Raw genomic sequence first — 21,195 nt, forward strand, 5'->3', positions numbered from 1 at the left:
ATGATTGGTGAACCTACACTGACACATCATAATCACTGAAAAGGCCATAGTTTACATTATGATTCACTCTTGGTGTTGTATATTCTATGGGTCTGGACAAATGTATAATGACGCATCTACCCTTAGAGTAACACAGAGTGCATTTTCACTGGGCTAAAAATCTTCTGAGGTATCTCTAGTCATCCCTTTCCTCCCAATCCCTGGCAATCACTAATCTCTTTATTGTCTCCATAGTTTTGCCTTTTCCAGAATATCACAAACTGTATGTTGAAATCATACAGTATGTAGACTTTTCAGATTGGCTCCTTTCACTAATAATATGCATTTAAGATTCTCAATGTGTATTCATGGCTTGATAGTTCTTTTCTTTTTAGCACCAACATTTCCCTGTTGTCCTCGTTCCAGGTTCTGGCCATTCTAATATGTTTGAGTGGCATCTCATTGTTGTTTAACTTCCATTTCCTTCATGAGATACGACATTGAACATCTTTTCATGTGCTTATTTGCCATCTTTATCTCTTCTTTGGTGAGATGTCTGTTAAGGTCTTTGGACCATTTTTTAAAATCAGATTGTTTTCTTATTACTGGGTTTTAAAAGCTTTTTATGAATTTTGTATGATGATCTTTTTTTTTTTTTCCTTTTCAAGATTTATTTAAATTCTAGTTAGTGGTGCACCTGGATGACTCAGTCAGTTGACTCTGACTCTTTATTTCAGCTCAGGTATAATCTCAGGGTCCTGAGATGGAGTCCCAGGGAGTCTGCTTCCTCTCTGCACCACTACCTCCCATTCATACATACTCTATCTCTCTCAAATAAATAAATCTTATAAAAAATTCTAGTTGATTACCATATAGGGTAGTATTAGTTTCAGAGGTAGAATTTAGTGATTCATCCCTTGCATATAACACCCCATGCTCATCCCAGTAAGTGCCCTCCTTAATGCCTCCCCCTTTACCCCATCCTTCCACTTACCTCCTCTCCAGCAACCCTGTTTGTTCTCTGTTAAGAGTCTCTTATGGTTTGCTCCCTCTCTGTTTTTACCTTATTTTTTCCTTCCCTTCCCCTCTGTTCATCTGTTTTGAAGCCTCCTCACAGATGAGTGATGGCTAAGTAATATTCCATTACATATACATGTTTGAAGATGTGGTATATTTTGAATAGTAGTCCTTTATCAGATGGCTTTTGCAAATATTTTCTCCCAGGCTGCAGCTTGCCATTTTATTCTCTTGACCATTTCTCAAAGAGCAGAAGTTTATTTTAATTAAATCCAGCTTATCAGTTCTTTCTTTCATGATCTTGCTTTTTGGCATATTATTTAAAAAGGTAACAACAGTCCCAGGGCATCTAGTTATACCCTTTTCTTACCCCATCTCTTAACAGCTTGCAACATAGTTGACCAGTTTCTCATGCCCTCTTTATTGAAACACTCCCATTTTTGCTTCTTTGTCCTACTTACTGCTTGCTGTAGTCGCTTTGCTCACTGTGTCTCCTTTGTTTGAGCTTCAAATGTTAGAGTGTATCTCCATTCACCTCTAACTTTCCTCTCATCTGGTCCCATAGCCTTACATTTCATTTTTATTCCTGCTATTCTACATGTGTATCGTGACCCCCTTGTTGAGCTCCAGACTACTAAAACCAGTTGCATACTTGACCTCTCCACACAGATATTCAATAGTCATGGAAAACATGGTCACATTAGAATTATTGATCTCCTAGATTCATTCCTGTCCAGTCAGCTATATCTCAGTAAATGGAAAACCACTCATTGGTTGCTTAAACCAAGAACTAAAAGGTTCTCCCTGGGGTGCCTAAGTGGCTCAGTTGGTTAACTCTTGATTTCAGCTCAGGTCATGATCTCCAGGTCATGGGATCGAGCCCCACATAGGACTACACACTCAGTACACAGTCTGCTTATCCCTCCCCTCTGCTCCCCCCCCATTCATGTGCTCACTCTTTCTCAAAAAAAAAAAAAAAAAAAGTCCTTGATTTTTAAGTTTTCCTCATATCATTCATCCAATCTACAAAATTCTATAATTCTACATCTAAAATCTCTCTTGAATCCATCTACCTTTTTCATTTTCAGTGCTAATACCCCAGTTTTGCCATCAGAATCTCTTTATTGAATTACTGTGATCATCTCGGAACTTCTTCCTGTCTCTCTCCCTATAATCCATTACCCACAGAATAACCTAAATGATTTCATAAAACATAAACCATATTATGCTTAAACCTCCCAACAGTTTCCTTTTGTATATAGTAAAAGATCCAAATACTTTAATGCGTCTCACAAGGCCTTTTATCATTTAAATCCTGACTCTTCTGTGGATGTCCCTCCTTGCCACCATACTTCTCACTCACGTGATAGTTATCTTTATTGTCTCTTATTTCCTTAGACATGCCCAACCTCAATCCTGTTTTAGTTTCTTAATTCTTATTCTTCCTTCTACCAAAAATGCTCTGAAGATTTTCTCACAGCTGTTTCTTTGTTATTAAACTCTGATTTCAAATGTAATCTCCTCAGAGAGGTCTCCCCCATCACCCACCCCACCCAGAAGCACAGTCATTCTTTTTTTGCATAACCTTTGTTTTCTTCATAGCTCTTACAATGATCTGAAATGATCTTAATTAGTGCTATTGCTATTGTTATTGTTTATTGTCTGTCTCTGTGCCTTGACTAGAATGTGAGTTCCAGGGGGGCAAGTACTTCATCTGACTTGTCTTATTATGGTTGTTTGTCCAGCTTCGGGAATAGTGCTTATGTTTATGGAGACTCAATATTATTATTTTTTAAATGAATAAATGAACTCACTGAATAGGCAAATTGTTAAGGGGCCACAAACTCTATGATCCTTGTTTTTGTAGTGAATCAGATCTAGTTGAGTTGCATAGGGTCATAAATCAAAGCATCTGAAAGATCTTTATGTCTGTTTGCACACAGAATTGACTTTTTATAGAATTTACAGCCTTAATTAAACTGTGAGACAACAGATACTAGGAAACTGTATTTACTTGATTTTGCAAATGAGCACATTGACATCTATAGGGAGTATAGAGAACTCTAATGAAGTCAGATTTCTGAAGTGCTAACAATGTTGTGCTACTATGCTTTTTCTAGAAATGTGGCCATATCCACTGAAATGACACCCATCCCAGTGCAATATCCAGGAACTATAATCAAGAGCTAAGTTACTGATACATTAGTCCAGGAGTACAGGCTAAATTAGAAGAAGATATAACATTATTTCTAAAACACTGCTTTGATTTTATTATTCCCTCCTCCTCAACCCACAGCAGAATCTATTGACCTCCCTGACTTTGTTAACTGGCATATGCTGGAATTAAGGTTTATAAAAAGTAGTTATTTAATGATATTTGTAAAAAATTATGACAACATTTATAACTATCCTATCTTCAGCTCCAAACACAAGGTGAAAATTAAAGTAAAAACATTGAACAAATTAATTTCGGCTTGGCAATGCTTTTCAATGACTAAAACAATTCTGAACTATAAATAAGTGTTTTTACATGTCTTACAATTTTTTTCTAACTAGAACACATTTCAAAAAAATTATTAGTATTCTTCACAGATTCCTAGAGCCTACTTTATAGAGTTGATCATCTCAGAAACAACCCGGTGAATATTAGCATCTGGAAATCCCATTATCTGCCCTTGAGACTTATTATTAATCATGGTGACACAGGTGCTTGCTAAGAAATGCAAACATTTGGTGGGGGGGGAGGCAGGTCTAAAGAATTAGTTGTATCACAGAGAGAAAACAGTGTGCTTTAGTGTTCTCACTTGAAAACGTTGAGGGGATGACATCTGGTGCTTACCACCAGGAACAACAGTCCCAGGATGTCAATCCACTGCATGGTTTGCTAGTGTTAGGGTCACCAAGAAGACATGACTCACACAGGCAATGGGTGGAACACCACTTTTCTCACACAGAAGAGAGGCAGAGCAAGATCAACTTTAATAGTAAGCATCAGTACCCCACAGTTAGCAAATCTCACCCCACAGCTGATATGGGGAGAAGGTCTGCACCCATCTTTCTTGTCCTGCAGGTGAAGGGCCTTTTCCCTCCCCTACAAAACCAAAAGAACAACCATATCAACACACACTTAAGCTGAACAGAAAACTACACAACAGACCTGAACAGGGAAAGATAATTCCAACCAAAGACAAATTTATATCTTATGCTATAAGGGCTTTTTATCTTTCTGCAAGGAAATGGTCCAGGCCCAAGGCCACTCTTCTGCAGCTATGTTAGGGATTGAAAGACTACTCGCTCATGAGTCCCCAACAGAAAATGTATTGGCCTAACTCAGTGTTATTTTATGATACTTGAGGACAAGAAAGTTAACTGAAGCTTGCTTCTCAAACTCTACCCCCATATATCTTTTCCCCTACTATTTTTCTCCTTTACCATTTAGGAAGCAATAGTGCCTTTCCATACATCTGTTCCTTAGGAAGACTGATAGAGTTACAGAAAAAATACATTGGATTAATGTTCTAAAATATGCTTTTTAGAGTTACAGCAAAGAAAATAGTTTTGAATGACAAACTATGTTTACATAGTTTGCAAGCCAGATGCCTAAGACAGAAAAGTAATTTTGTTTGTTACATTTCTGAAACTTGATTTTAAATATGAAGAGAAAAATACCAAAAACAGTAGAACTTAGGTAGAACTCTCTAAAATAAATGTATTAGTTTCAGTAATACTAGCTGCTATAACAAACAAACTCCAAGTTTATATGGCTTAAGGCCACAGAAGTTTATTTCTTGAATGTACAAAAGAACAATGAGGGTGTTTCTGACTGGTAGCCGAACGTGACACAAGGTGGAACTATGCTCCCTGTAGTCACTCATGGATACTGGGCTGATAGAGGATTTGTCTTTTTAGGCATAGGTCTTTTAATATCACCACAGGTGTTGATGTCTGACCAGTAGGAGGGAGAAGAAAGTGTTAAGATTGTACACTTGTTCCTTAACTGCCTTAAGGGTCTGGGAAAAAAATTAATGTCTTCCATTTTCTTTTCTGCAAGAAATAGTCACATGGCCCTAGTTAGACAAAAGGGGTGCTAGTGAATGACCATTTCCCAGGGGACAGTTCTATTCCCTAGAAGAATTTTTAAATAAGAGGTCCATAAAATGAGTCAGTGGTGGTTGTTTCCTAGAAAAGCAAAACACTTGACCCTGTTAATTATTTTATTTTTATATTTTTAGGATTTTGTTTGAGAGAGAGAGCATGAGAGAGAGGGCATGAGTAGGGAGGGGATAGGGGCAGAGAGAGAGGGAGAAACAGACTCTCCACTGAGCAAAGAGTCTGATCCCAGGATCTGGGACCATGACCTGAGCTGAAGGCAAATGTTTAACCTACTGGACCACTCAGGTGCCCATCCCCTGTTAATTCTTAATATTGAAACTTCGATAGGAATGGCCACTCATCTCCAAACTACCAAAGGTCTATAAAGGTGTAGGAGAGCATCTAAGGTAGCTTATCCTACACCACATTGATGGAAGGTAGACTAAAGATGCCTTTTTTTTTTAAAGATTTTATTTATTTATTTGACAGACAGAGATCACAAGTAGGCAGAGAGGCAGGCAGAGAGAGAAGAGGAAGCAGGCTCCCTGATGAGCAGAGAGCCCAATGCAGGGCTCATCCCAGGACCCTGGGATCATGACCTGAGCTGAAGGCAGAGGCTCCAACCCACTGAGCCACCCAGGTGCCCCTAAAGATGCCTTTCAATTATGAAAACTATCAGAAACTGATAGATTTAGGGTTCAGAGAGCAGAGAGTGTTTGTGCCCAGCTTCCTGTATGGAACTCAGAGATAATATAACCTTATTGAACACTCAGTACTAAAATGGGTAGCATCAGTGGAGCTGAAATTGTGGTAAAATACTTCTAATCAGATACACAGTTTGAAATAACACTCATCTCCAAACTACCAAAGGTCTATAAAGGTGTAGGAGAGCATCTAAGGTAGCTTATCCTACTCCACATTGATGGAAGGTAGACTAAAGATGCCTTTTTTTTTTTTTTTAAAGATTTTATTTATTTATTTGACAGACAGAGATCACAAGTAGGCAGAGAGGCAGGCAGAGAGAGAAGAGGAAGCAGGCTCCCTGCTGAGCAGAGAGCCCAATGCAGGGCTTATCCCAGGACCCCGGGATCATAACCTGAGCTGAAGGCAGAGGCTCCTACCCACTGAGCCACCCAGGCACCCCTAAAGATGCCTTTCAATTATGAAAAGAATAACACAGAATAAACAGCAGGGGTCTAATGACTGGAGAATGGGGTCCAGCAGACCTTGGCAGCAGGTTTCAGCAGGGCTGGATGCTGACAACCAAAGGAATGGTTGCATTGGTAGAGTTAGGTTTCCTTTTTCTGAGAAAAGAGCTCAGTTAAATAAAGGTACAGAAAAATAATGTCATTTGACTGCACAGAAGTTTGGTGGTTCAAAATACATGTCTCATACATCTAAATACTAAACACTGCAGCATTAGTAACCATCTCAAAATCTCTGGGATTTTAATAATTTTCTCCAGAGATGCTTGACAATTAGAAAAGTATATGGTTTTAAAGTCATCTTTCCATTTCAGAATTTTATTTAGTAAGATATTTTAATCATTAAACCAATACTAGATTCTGTATCATGATCAAGTTGAGGCTTACATATTTGAGATCACTGTTTTTTTTTTTTTTCCTCTTCCATAACATCTCACTACATTTGGTGTTTTTCTTCCAATTAGGAGCCAAGTATTCTTCCCACTTGACAATCCTTTTAGCTGATTATGAAAGAGCATTTCTCTCATGGCTGGTAACCATGTGGGCCTCTCACTCAACGGCAGTGTCTGGCTCTCAAAGTCATCTATGATTCTTGAGGTGTTCTCAGTTGCTTTTGAAACAGCTTGCCTCTCCCTTTTTACCTCCACATGGAGAACCTTTGAATCTGTCCAGGATGTTGCCTTTCTCTATTTTTGTTTTGGAGTTGGCTCCAAACAGTTGTTTCTGCCATATTCCCACAGCACTTCCAAAGTATGTACTTTAAAGAGGTTTTATTTTAAATCAGACCCTCATATGTAGACCCTACAAAGTTAGTGGAAATACGTTTGGACATTTTTCTCATGGTGGCAAGAGAGGTAGAGAGTTATTCTTCAATAGATTCACTCAAGTTAATATCCACACAGCTTCCCTCACACAATAGCCCATTCCATTTGTATACCTTGAAAACTTCGGGTCTTTTCTCTGACCACAGTGATCTTTATTATCCCTTCTGAACCTCACTTTCCTCAACATTGAGCCTTCCTATCCCCAGTGATAGGTTTCATTCTCAAACTGACCTGTCTTATACAGAAAATACATTTGTAAGAAACACCATTTAACAGACATTATCATTTCTCTGGGAATTAATTATAAATCCTTACTAAATATCCTTGAAGGGGAAAGCATTTTACATGTCTTTTTTAAATCTTCAAAACAGTTGGTATAGTGCTAAGTTTATATCATCTGGCAGACTAATCAAGTCACGCAAAAAAGTGAAACTGAGTGTGACTATGTCAGTATGTTACTGTGGCTCTTTTTGAGGAATAAGGATGGATCTCTAAAACAGGAACATAAAACTCATCAATACAATTATGACATTCCAAGCTTCTGTGCAGAAAAATGGTCCTGCTAACCATGAAATGAAATAGTCTTTAATATCTAATTAAATACCTTCTTTGATGAGAAAAAAAGTATGGTCTCAAATTTTATGATTTTTCACTTTCTAGTAAGTCTAGTGTAAAAAACAGATCAATGCAATACCATGCCTTTATTCCCTCTCTGCAGTGAGTAGAACTTGAAATTTCATAGTTTCATAGGATATTTTCAGCCACAACTTTGTTTTTACATTTAGGCCATTGACAGTAACTTCGTAGCACTTGTACAGATGATCACGCCTCTTGTAAAGGGGTACATCTTCTCTTTGGTTTGTACTGAGTTCCAAATTTCACAGTAAATGTCACTAAGACTTACTGTTTCTCACAGATATTTTATGAGCTAGCTCCTATGTTTATCATCATCGCTTCCCAACAAATTTCTGCCAGTGGTTACTTCACAGGAATAGCCCCTCTTCAAGGACAGGTAGCTTGGCACCAACTCAGCCACCAAGGTATTGATTTAAAAGACTTAACCAATCCGTGTAAACACTCTTCTCTTCACTGAGATATACATTGTTAGGGAATATAATTAGAATCCTGGCAGAGTTAGGGATCAGTTGGTTATATCAAAACTCTTTTCAAACTCCTTAGGTGGAAGAATTTACTGGTTTTAATTTAATTTAATTTAATTTAATTCTCCTCTCTGCTCCTTGCTATTATGTTGCCTTCATTCTCTCTGCTATCACAAGAATATGGCTGAAGCCATATTTGGTACCAAGGTGAAAAATTCTAATGAAGTCCTCTTACGGACACTCCATAGATTAAATACTCACTTGTTGCTGATCAAAGGATGACTGGGATGGTGGTAATAGGTTAATGGCAGCACCCCACACAAACACATTAGACTTGGAATAGGGGTGCATGATCTTTATTTGACATGATTAAATAATAGAGGGTCACTGTTAGAACTTACAAAAACTTGCAACCAGCAATAAATGTCATTTATATATTGACATAAATGATAAAATGGTAGTTTTGCTTTGGTTTTGTACTCTAAAAATGTATCACTTAATTATTGAGTAGCACAGTTTTATAATTAGGTAATTCAAGGAACCACGAATGAAAGATCTCCTCAACTCTATACAGTGTGATGGCTATACTTCTTAACCATTCTGTCTTCATGTTGTAAAGTCACTGATGAATAAAACAAAAATCATTTATAATTTTGTCTATTAAAAAAACTATTGAGGGGCGCCTGGGTGGCCCAGTGGGTTAAAGCCTCTGCCTTAGGGTCAGGTCATGATCCCAGGGTCCTGGGATTGAGCCCCGCATCGGGCTCTCTGCTCAGCAGGGAGCCTACTTCCCCTTATCTCTCTGTCTGCCTCTCTTCCTACTTGTGATCTCTGTCAAATAAATAAATAAAATCTTAAAAAAAAAAAAGCTATTGAGCTTAATAAAGAATTCATATCCTTTGATGGAAAGGTAATGTTAAATTAAAAAGGGCTCTCATATAGATAGCTATTTAGGAGATCAATAAAACAATGATCCAATGTAAGTAAAAAGCCAGCAAAAAAACACTATTCATATTATAATTTTCATTGATGCTTAATTTACCTCAAAATTATTTTTCTGTTAAGGTCAATATATCCTTTCATTCTGGACAATTAGAAATTATTATCTTAAGGGACGCCTGGGTGGCTCAGTTGGTTAAGCAGCTGCCTTCGGCTCAGGTCATGATCCCAGTGTCCTGGGATCGAGTCCCACATCGGGCTCCTTGCTCGGCAGGGAACCTGCTTCTCCCTCTGCCTCTGCCTGCCTCTCTGTCTGCCTGTGCTCGCTCGCTCTCTCTCCCTTTGTCCCTGACAAATAAATAAATAAAATCTTTAAAAAAAAAAAAAAGAAATTATTATCTTAAAATATTAATATAATGAATCACTGAACAATATCTAATAATGATCACTATTATAAGAGAGTATTTATCTACACAACACTATAATATTTTTCTCCTTCACCTAACCAGAAAGAGATTTATTTCCCCATGAGAATTTTCATCAGCATTTTCCAGGTTGTCCTCTCACCAAACACTACATTATTCACTATTGCTGATTACGCAAATTTGCAAGTATTTAATTTTAGAATATAGTAGATACTTAATGAACATCTTCTTTACTCATCAAGAAATATTGCTGAGTTCTTAATCCCTGAAGGCTTGTCCCAACTGGAGGTAGAGGGATGAATATGAAATAATCAATAAGACAAGCAGTGTTCAGAGAAACAGGCTTACTAAATTTACTCTGCCTAAAAATCGAGGAACTCCCCCCTTAGCAGTAAGCCCTTGCTGTGACTCATACTTAGTCGGGGCCACCAGAGAGCAGCCAGCAAAGGCCCTGCTATGGTTGCTCTAGTCTACTGCCTTGAGAAGTCTATGAATAGCTCAGTGATATGCTTAATAAAAAATGTGGACGATGAGGCATATCTGTCTGCCCAATCAAATAAACAATTACAAATTTCTCCTGTGCGTGGTGCAGAACTTACATATTACCCCAGGACAGGGAAACCAATTATAATGAGAAACTACAATCTGGGGTGCCCCCACCTCAATTTTGCCGGAGCTTGGGAGTTCCTCTAGATGAGAGTCCTCAGCTTTCCCACATTCTTTTTGAGAACTTTTGATGTGAAGGACAAGCAGAGAAATGGAGGAGGACCTTGTGGGAATATTGAACTTAGAGTCACATATTTGCCTTTTTTTCTTTTCTTTTTCAGAGGAGAGATACTGCAGTATGTTTGCAGCATTGGTAGGAATTATCCAGAGAAAGAGATCGTGCTGGTGAAGAAAGGGAAAACTGCAGAGCAAATCTCTGACAAGGTAGAAAGGACAAGGGGCCCCAAAGCACAGGTGAAAGGTGAGGGTGCAGAGCAGGGAGGGGCCTCTTCCACCAGAGCAGGGGAGGGCAGCGGCAGGGCAGGTGCTGGTATGATCCCCAACGTGGTAATGAGAGGGAGACAGAGCTCCCTTCCAATAGCTTCTATGTTCTTTTACACTGAAGTAGAAGCCAGCTCTATCTTCTGCAGGATAAGGAAGGTAAAGAGAGGTTCCAGAAGAGAGGAGAAGGTATGAAATAATCATCCAAGATAGTGTTTCTCAAATAATCCAAGGTAATAGACCATTTATTTTTATTTGCAATCCACCATGAACAAATACTCTTACAAAATAAAAATGAAATACTGGAATATTAAATTTTTAAAAAGTCAGATAAAACCAAAACAAGACTTGTCTAACATTAGATTCAGGAGCATTAAACTTATTCCTTGAAACTGCTCTAAAAGTTTGCAAATTCACTCTTCATGGACCACTAATAAATAGCTTATAAAAGAGCACCAGTTTCTGAAAAATACTTTAAGAAGCACAGATCTGGAAGAGAGAGGCTTCAAAGCTTGCTAGGAATGCATTGTAAAATTTCCTGCCAGTGTTACCCAAGTATCTAAACTAGCTATCCTGAATTATGTTATTTTTCTGTGCAAAATTCAGCTGTTTAGGTACAGACAAGAAAAAGCTGGATGACTGGATTCCATAGGACTTGGACTACCGCTGGTGGAGAACATCAGAGCTCAAAGATGGCAGCGCTTTTGCAAAGGCCAAATAGACCATGGGATATAAACTGAGCAAAGAGTAGAACAAGGTGCGAGGAGGAATGATGTTAGTAAGAAAATGATGGGGTTAGTGTGACTAGCAGCTTCAATATCGAGGAATCCTATCAGTGGAACTGGATGATACAGGGGTGTTGAGATGGAAGGCGAGATGTCTGAAATCACACTTTCAGAGTTTTTAGGAAAAGCAGTGGCTGAGAGGTTATTTCAGCAAGTAGCAGAAGAGAATTGGGATAAAATACCATTGGAGGGACTGACAGTAAGAATGGAATGGAGAAAGGGATTTTGAGTCAAAAACTAAAGACTTTACTGAATGAAGGAAAATTCAGAAAAGGGAGCCGATTTAATAGTCAAATATCATGAATATCAAAAGAATAGCGAAGTTTTGGCAAGATAGAGTAGAAGAAATTACAAAAATTATAAGAATTAGCAATATGAAGGAAAAAAAAAAGAAAGAAAGCAACTCCACTTTCTGGTCACAGGTACCTGGAGAGTGAAACCAAAACAAAACAGAACAAGTCTTCATTCTGCAGACACAGCTCAGTCCTCCGAACCTTTTAAATAACACACAGCTCAGTTCTCAAAACCTTTTAAATAACAGAGTAAGAATTCCAGAGGGTACCATGGAAGTGTTTATATGTGCTTAGTTCCACAATCATGGCCAGCTAGATCCAAACACCCCTCCCTCTTTTTTTGCAATAGAATCAGAGATAAAGCAAAACATACTGCTGATATATATCTTTAAAAAAAACCAATGTCATGATATATGAGACTATTCTCCTATAATGAAACATGTCAATAAAATGTTGGGATGCTAATAGACTAACAATATTTTATATAAGTTGAATTTCAATAACAAAGTAACTGAAAAAGATTAATCAAATAAATTATGGTCAAAGGTTGACATAGGAATTTCATATGCACTCAAATTAGAGAGTTTCAGCTAAATAAAGTGTGCTTATTTTGACAAAATGGTAAGAGGAGCCTTAACTATATTAAGTTTTTCTGTTTATTATTTTACAAATTTTTTAAACAATAAAACAAATATGACATCCTTTGTTTTATTATTTTAATCATTTCTCCATCAAACTATAAAAGTAGAATACATATATATATATGTAACTATATGTATAACTGGAGCTTTATAAATGTACCTATAAAACAACAATGATGAATCTCAAGTCCAATATAAAAAGTTAAAACAACTTTTCAAATATATGTTGGAAAAGAGTAGTTTCCTGATTTGAAAAGTGGGATAATAAAAGCATCAAACCTGTAAGATACACAGAGATTGAAATGAGACAATTATTGTTATGTACTGAATATTTGCATTCCCAAATCCCTCAAATTCATATTCATATATCTCCAACGTAGTATTTTCAGAGGAATGGACCTTTGGGTGGTAATTAGGTCTAAATGAGGTCCTGAGAGTGGGGCCCCCAATGATGGGACTAGTAATCTTTTAAGAAGACAAAGAGTTTTGGCCAAAAGAGCTTTGACCCTCTGGCCAAAAAGAGCCCAGAGCTCTCCTGCTCTCTCTTCCATGTGATGAAAATGCAAAAAAAAAAAAAAAAAAAAAAAAAGGCCATCTAAGGTCAGGAAGAAGTGCCCTGCCAGCAAATGAATCTCCCAGCACCTTGATCTTGGACTTCCCAGACTCCAAAAGTATAAGAACTAAATGCCTGTTATTTAAGCGACTAAGTCTATGGAATTTTGTTATGGTACCTCAAGCAGATTAAGACAACCATATAAAGAATGCAATGGCACGACTAGCATCCATTGGCCTATAAAATGGTACCACTGCATAAAAATTCAAAACTTTACAAAACACACCATAAACCCAGTTATTTGCACTGTATAATAGCAGGGAGTTATTGTACACTGGACATTATTAGAATAATAAAGTAAAAATGTTAATAGCACTTGTAGTTACATAGCAGTGACCAAATGCCAAGCACCATTCAGATCACTTTACATATATAAAAGTGTTTAGTCTCATGATAGTGCTACAAAATGGTATGATTATCCTCATTTCATGCAAGAGGAAATTTAGGAACAAAGTTTCTAAATGTTTTACATGTATTAAGCCTTTAACTTTGCTAGCAATAATAAGATATGGGTAGTATTACTGTCCTCATTTTATAGATGAGAAAAGTGAGAAGTGTTAGCTTACTTATTGATCCATGTTTTTCAACAAATAGATGATGGAGTTGGAATCTGAGCGTACACCATCAGGCTCAGACCTATGTACCTAGTTACTACATATTATCAAGGGGATGATGGTCTGTTCAGATATCTTACAAACCAGTAAGAGGATGTTAATACTTCTGAAAAATGGGCAATGAATTTGAACATATAATTCACCAAGTGCACACACCTCTTCTCTTCTTTGAAATGCTCATCATGCCTATGGTTGATTGCCTGGATAGCTTTTTGTGCAGAAGCCTAACCCACTAAATACAGAAGAAAAAAAAATACATTACAGTAGAAATTTGGGTAAAAATAGTAACCTCCCACATGGGCAAAAGTATTAAAGGGAGTGTTAAAATCTCAGATTGCTTGTCAAACTGAATGGAAATTTTAATTTATTAGATATACATACCATGTAAAAGATTTTTATTCTTTTAAAATTACTGTTTCTTGTACAAACTCATTTCAGTCACTTGAAAATGACTGTGTAGATCACTCTGGACATCACTGGTTAAAAATGACTGAAATGGAGAAGTGGAAATCTACCTTTTCTACCTTTTTACCCAGACCATTGATCTTCCAATATGCTGGCATAATAAATGATTAATAGACCATGAAAGCATCAAATAGTTTACATAGAGTAAAAGACAAAATTTAAATGTTATCTCTTTTAATAGCAATCCTTTGAATTTTTATTTCATAATTACTAAAGTGGATATTCACTATATTCTTCCATTACTTTCAAATTATCTCTTCCCTGATGGGAAGACTATCAAACTCTTGTCATCAATATAAAAATATTTTAAAATACGATTCTCTGCTCCTGTCCTTTTGACAGACAACAGCATCTTCTGGTGCATGTCCCTGAGATGTGGAGGTGAGGACTGGAGTCAATGGATTTGGCCATATTGAGTGTCTGATCACCAGGGCTATCTGAACTCTGGCAAAGTGGATACTGTCACCATCGATGACCCAACCCACAGCAAAGTCCACAGCACAGGCAAGGGTGAGAACGGAAAACTTGTCATCAATAAAAAGCCCATCTCCATCTTCCAGGAGGGAGATCCTGCCAACATCAAATGGGGTGATACTGGTGCTGAGTATTTTGTGGAGTCCACTGAGGTCTTCACCAGCATGGAGAAGCCTGGTGCTCACTTGAAGGGTGGGGCCAAGAGGGTCAACATCTCAGTCCTTTCTGTTGATGCACCCATGTCTGTGATGGGTGTGAGCCATGAGATGTATGACAACTCCCTCAAGATCATCAGCAATGCCTCCTGCATCACCAACTGCTTGGCTCCTTGGGCCAAGGTCATCCATGACAACTCTGGTATCAGAGAGGGATTCATGAATACAGTCCATGCCATCACTGTCACCCAGAAGACCATGGACAATTCTTCTAGGAAGCTATGGTGTGATGGCTGAGAGGCTGCCCAGAACATCATCCCTGCTTCTATTGGCACCACCAACGCTATAGGCAAGATCATCCCTCAGCTGAATGGAAAGCTCACTGGCATGGACTTCTGTGTCCTCACCCCCAATTTTAATTTATTAGAAACACAGACCATTTATATTATTCTTTTAAAATTATTGTTTATTGTCCAAACACTACAGGTCAGTCGTGGATCTAACCTGCTACCTGGAGAAACTTGCCAAATACAATGACATCTAGAAGATGATGAAGCAGGCACCAGAGGGCTCCTTCAAGGGCATCTCAGGCTACACTGAATACCAAGTTGTCTCCTGAGCCTTAACAGAAACACTCACTCTTCCACTTTCAATGCTGAGGCTGGCATTGCTCTCATTGACTACCTTGTCAAGTTTGTTTCCTAATATGATGATGAATTTGGCTACAGCAAACAGTTTCCTTATAAATAGGGGTGCTAGTAGAATATTTTCTTCTACAATTCAGTCTTTTACTCCAGTTCCTGATACAGAGATCCTTAATCCTTTGGAACTTCTTGGGTAATAATGGCAGTGTCTTTGTTCTAAAGAAATAGATCTTTGATAGGGGCTGGTCACCAGAAAGACCAAGCCATGATTGGAAGCTTGCAATTTTCAGTTCTACATCCCATTCTTCAAAGATGGGAGAGGGACTAGGAGTGGATTTAATAATTGATCATGCCTGTGTGATTGAGCCTCCATAAAAATCACAATATATCTTTCATCCTTACCAGCCAATAAAATTGTTTTTATCAGTGTAACCAATTACCTTCATCTTTTTAGATGTAATGGTAAATGTATTGCCTTTTTCTAAATGGAACTCTTGTAAGACTTGAAATGAGATATAATTTTTTTTCTTTTAAAAAAGCTTTATCAAAATATAATATACATATCAAAAACCTGACCATTTAAAACATACAATTCAATTATGTTAGCATATTCACAATGTTACATAATCATTATCACAGTCGATATAAGAATATTTTTATTATTCCTAAAAGAAATCCCCTAGCTATTAGCAGTCATACACCACCCCACCCCTGGCCCCAGGTAAGCACTAATCACTAATCTCCTTTTTGTTAGTATAAATTTGTTTATTCTTCACATTTAATATAATAGAGAATCAGGGGTGCCTGCATGGCTCAGTTGGTTAAGCATCTGCCTTCCACTCAGGTGGGATCAGGTCCCATGTCCAGCTCCCTGCTCAGTGGGGAGCCTGCTTCTCCCTCTCCCTTTACCTCTCCCTCCCCCAACTCATTCTCTCTCATAAATAAAATATTTAAAAATATATAAAGAGAATCATACAATATGGGCAGTTTGCAACTTGTTTTTTAACTTAGCATAAAGTTTTCCAGAATTATTGATGTTGTAGTATGTATCACTATGACATTCCTTTCTTGGTCTAGTAATATTCCATTGAACCAGTTAGCTTTTTATACATAATCAACTAATTTTGCCTCCACAGTCATTTGTCTCTCCTTTTTGCTAACAATGGAAAAGAAAAGACAAATGTTAAGGGAAAAGCACATGGAAATAGATGAACGGGATAATCAGCTTCTGAATAATTGATTCTAATTGACATCTTTAGGCTCTAGGTGAATTCACATCTGGAATAGATCACTGAAATATTTTGGAAATCCCCCCCTTTTTTTCTACCTTTGTACATACTCACAACTATAAGGAAATAACATTTATTTGGTGCTTTACTCACAAGTGGTAACTTCAGGTTGTTAAATAATTAAATATATTTCTCTACCACTCAAAAAATTTAGAGTTTTCAATCTTGTTTACTTACCCAACATGTAAAAATTCCTTCCCCTTTACCATTTTTTGCATAGAAACTCAGCTTTTCTGATAAGAGTTGTGGTTTTGTCTTTTCACAGAAGTATCTATTTTCTTTTTTTTTTATTTTATTTTTTATTTATTTATTTATTTATTTATTTTTAAAGATTTTATTTATTTATTTAACAGAGAGAGATCACAAGTAGACAGAGAGGCAGGCAGAGAGAGAGAGAGAGAGAGGGAAGCAGGCTCCCTGCCGAGCAGAGAGCCCGACGCGGGACTCGATCCCAGGACCCTGAGATCACGACCTGAGCCGAAGGCAGCGGCTTAACCCACTGAGCCACCCAGGCGCCCCAGAAGTATCTATTTTCTAATTCATACCATAACTACTTCATTTTCTCACTCTATATTTGGTTATAATTAGCTAATATTTCAACAGTGATAAATACCTCTCCTCCAATTTCCTTTCTAACTTTCCAATTTACTTTTACCTTAGATTTTGTGTTTTTTGATGATTATGAATTAAATCACTGAATACTGAACTGAATTTGATATTATAACATAGTTAGCAATATTCACTGGAATATTCCCTAAAGTGTATTATTCAATCTAAGATATATAGACATTTATAAAGACACTATTTCCTGAGAAAAAAAACAATTAAGTCGGTACTGAGACATTCACATAAAGTTACCTCATTTGGGAACCCAAAATGAAAATTCTATTGTGAGAATTACTTGAATAATATGTTTACCATCTACTTCACAATTAACAGCTAATTCTTAATACCAGTGATTGACTAATAACCCATTACACTGATATTCATGTTCCTTTCAAAATCAATAGAAAAAACACTGTTTTATAAATTGGTACTTTAATAATTAACTGTCAACGAAAAGGTCACTTTTTTTCTATAAAGAGCCTATCAAGTTCTGAGTTACATTAAAAACCTCAAGGAAATTATCTTTTCTATTGACTAATTCCATTTTTAAAAATTGAGAACTATTATTTAACACACTACAGTGAAGATTTTCTTCTCATTTTTCCTCACACTTCGAGAAAAGCTAATCATATTCTTTTGTTCTTACTTTAAAATGTATTTAAGGGCACCTGGGTGGCTCAGTCAGTTAAGTAGCTGCCTTTGGCTCTGATCATCATTTTGGAACTCGAGCCCCAAGGCTGGCTCCCTGCCCAATGGGGAGCCTGCTTCTCCCTCTCTCTCTCTCTTTCTGCCCACCACCCCCCAACTCATGCTCTCTCTCTCTTGCTCTTGCTTGCAGTCTCAAATAAATAAATATTTTTTTTCTTTTTATTTTTTTTTAAATATATTTTTTTGATTTTTTGCCCCTGGGATCATGCCCTGCGCTCACGTGAGTCTGTTTCCCCCTCTCTCTCTCTCTGCCCACCCCCCAACTCATGCTCTCTCTCTCTCTTACTCTTGCTTGCAGTCTCAAATAAAAATCTTTTCTTTATTTTTTTATTTTTATTTTTTTTAAATATTTATTTGATTTTTTTGACCCTGGGGTCATGACCTGAATTTAACCGACTGAGCCACCCAGGTGCCCCACAAGTAACATCTTTAAGAAAAATGTATTTATTTTCCTTTTGGTAGGAAAACTTTATAGCTATCTTCTTTTAAAAATATTATAAAGATTTTATCTCATTTGAGTTATGTTATATTCTGTATTTTTAAAACAGAGTATTTCTAAAATACGTTTTTAACTCTTTCAACTAATTTTCTTTGTTCTAATGCAATAGGAACCTAATTCTAAGCACCTGATAATATGTGTTGCTGTAAATTCACTTAGTGCCTTGTGTTTATCTGTTTCAACTGCCTTCTTCAGTCATGAATCCTGTAACATAAATACCAATCTTTCTTTCAGAAGCTGCCTACAAACTACCAAATAATCTATGAATTGCACAGATTGACCCTACTGACTATATCCACAAAGCTGGATATTTGAAAATTATATTATCAAGTATATTACATTACCTGATGTTTAGTATCATAGCTAGCAAGAATTAGCACGGCCAGAAATGAAATGTGACTGTTCTACAGATTATTTAATAATTGTTAGCCATCTATGACCTCCGAATTTTGGAATTGGGTATCTATGTTTAAATGTGACAGCTATAAAACTCCCTTTTAATTATCCTATGTGTACCTTGAATTCACTTATGTAGAATCAAGCATGTGGATAAAAAACATTCAAATATCTCCATTTACCTATCTAAGAGAGGACAGTCAGTAAGAATTATGCGGGGGGGAGATTAGGAAATTAGAACCACAAGTCTCTGTTCCAGGGTCGCCTTTGACTTTCAAGAGTGAATTAGTCTTGGGAAAGCCACATGATTCTGAGATTTTTATTTCTTCCTCCACACAACAAGGATAGTGAACAAGAAAGTCTTTGAGGTCCCTTTAAATTTAAATTATCTTTAACTATACTGTGAAATTGGATAAAGGAAAACTCATGGGTTATGGACACTGGGGAAGGTATGTGCTACGGTGAGTCCTGTGAAGTGTGTAAACCTGGTGATTCACAGACCTGTACCCCGGGTCTAATAATACATTATATGTTAATAAAAAATAAAAATTTTAAAAAAATAAGAAGACCAGAAGTGGAAGCTCTCATACACTACCATTCATCATCAGTCCCAGACCTTAAAGGAAGAGAGATGCCTTGCATTCCCAACAATAAACCTAAACTTGCTCCAGCAAGGAGTTAGAAAGATTTGCTCCTCACCCAGGAACAGCCCATCCGATGACACACTGTCATAACTCAGCCAATGAAAAGCCACTACACATTCTGAATTCTCAATTTACTCCAATGAATTTGTAACAGCCCCTCCCAACTCCTCCCTTTCCTCTATAAAAGAACATTCTTCTCCTCTGTTCTCCAGACTTGCTACAGTTTTGCCAGTTTGCATTTCCTGAATTGCAATTTTTTTGTTATTTCCAAATAATCCATTTTGCTGATAAAATAACTGGCTATTTTATTTTTAAGGTTAACAATACACTGTTAAGTTAATTAAATAAGGAGGCCATTAGATTGATGTGTCTCTAATGCCATGGTGGCCTACATAAGCAAACCAAAATCTAATCCTGTAATTGCCTCAGCGTTATGAAACCAAAGTGCTGTAAGGACAACCAATCATACACAGCTAACTAGACTTTAAAGTTGAGCCAACTAATAATCTCCTTACTTTGCATCCATCTTCTTTCTATAAATGTCTCTGTGAAGGATTGCTCCTAACCACTTCTAGTTTGGTGTTGTCCAATTCAAATTAATTTTTTTCTCAGATAAACCCTTACATATTTTATTTCTTTTTTTTAATTAATTTTTTTTCAGCATTCCAAAATTGTTTATGCACCACACCCAGTGCTCCATGCAATACGTGCCCTCCATAATACCCACCACCAGGCTCACCCAACCCCCACCCCTCCCCTCCAAAACCCTCAGTTTGTTTCTCAGAGTCCACATTCTCCATGGTTCATCTCCCGCTCCGATTTCCCCCAACTCCTTTCTCCTCTCCTTCATCCAGTGTCTTCCATGTTATTCCTTATGCTCCACAATTAAATAAAATCATATGATAATTGACTCTCTTTGCTTGACTTATTTCACTCAGCATAATCTCCTCCAGTCCCCTCCATGCTGATACAAAAGTTGGGTATTCATCCTTTCTGATGGAGGCATAATATTCCATTGTATACATGGACCATATCTTCTTTATCCATTCATCTGTTGAAGGGCATCTTGGCTCTTTCCACAGTGACTGTGGTCATTGCTGCTATGAACACTGAGGTACAGACGGCCCTTCTTTTCACTACATCTGTATCTTTGGGGTAAATACCCATAGTGCAATGGCAGAAACCCTTACATTTTTAATATGCCTCAGTTTATCTTTAAACAACACCCAGCTATGTGAGCAAGAAAGTCTTAAATGGCAAAAATTTGTCTCAACAGAGAAGAACATCAATGTAACAGAAAATGAATACAAAGTAATATTTTGTTGAAGAGTGGGTGAAGACTAAGAATAGAGTTCTAGAAGTCTTTCCATTCACCAAATAATTTTAATAAATCCTCTCACTGACATGATCATAAGGGAGAAGAATCTATAGAAGGATACACTAGCAACTTTTGCAGCAATTTGAAAAACATACTATCATAGTGAAGTTTCTGCTTCTTTAGGTTTACACATTACACAGTCTGTGTCATAGCTAATAGAAAATGAAACAGAAAAGACTATAGAAAAATAACGAATGAAGACTCATTCTGAATCAGGGGGGTTGGTCATATTCAGAAAGAGCAAATAAGAATTCTCTGCTTTTAGGATACAAAAGCTAAGACAAGCGACAATTCTAGTGTTTCTTTCCGCGCAATGTGGTCGATCTAGGTGGGTTTCTGCAGGGAGCCTATGGGCTATGTAGATTCTAGTCTTATAACGATGAATTCACACATAGGTAATTTAATCTTATGGGCGCATGGGAA

General features: G+C 37.2%; 1 pseudogene; it reads left to right on the forward strand.

Annotated features, from left to right (window-relative positions):
* LOC111147489 overlaps positions 1 to 15,313 on the forward strand; it is a 50,381-nt pseudogene extending 35,068 nt beyond the window's left edge.
* Positions 15,314 to 21,195: the final 5,882 nt, after the last annotated feature.

The sequence above is a fragment of the Enhydra lutris genome, unplaced genomic scaffold (genome assembly GCF_002288905.1).
Source record: "Enhydra lutris kenyoni isolate GAN:26980312 unplaced genomic scaffold, ASM228890v2 scaffoldscaffold17, whole genome shotgun sequence".
NCBI classification, from domain to species: domain Eukaryota; kingdom Metazoa; phylum Chordata; class Mammalia; order Carnivora; family Mustelidae; genus Enhydra; species Enhydra lutris.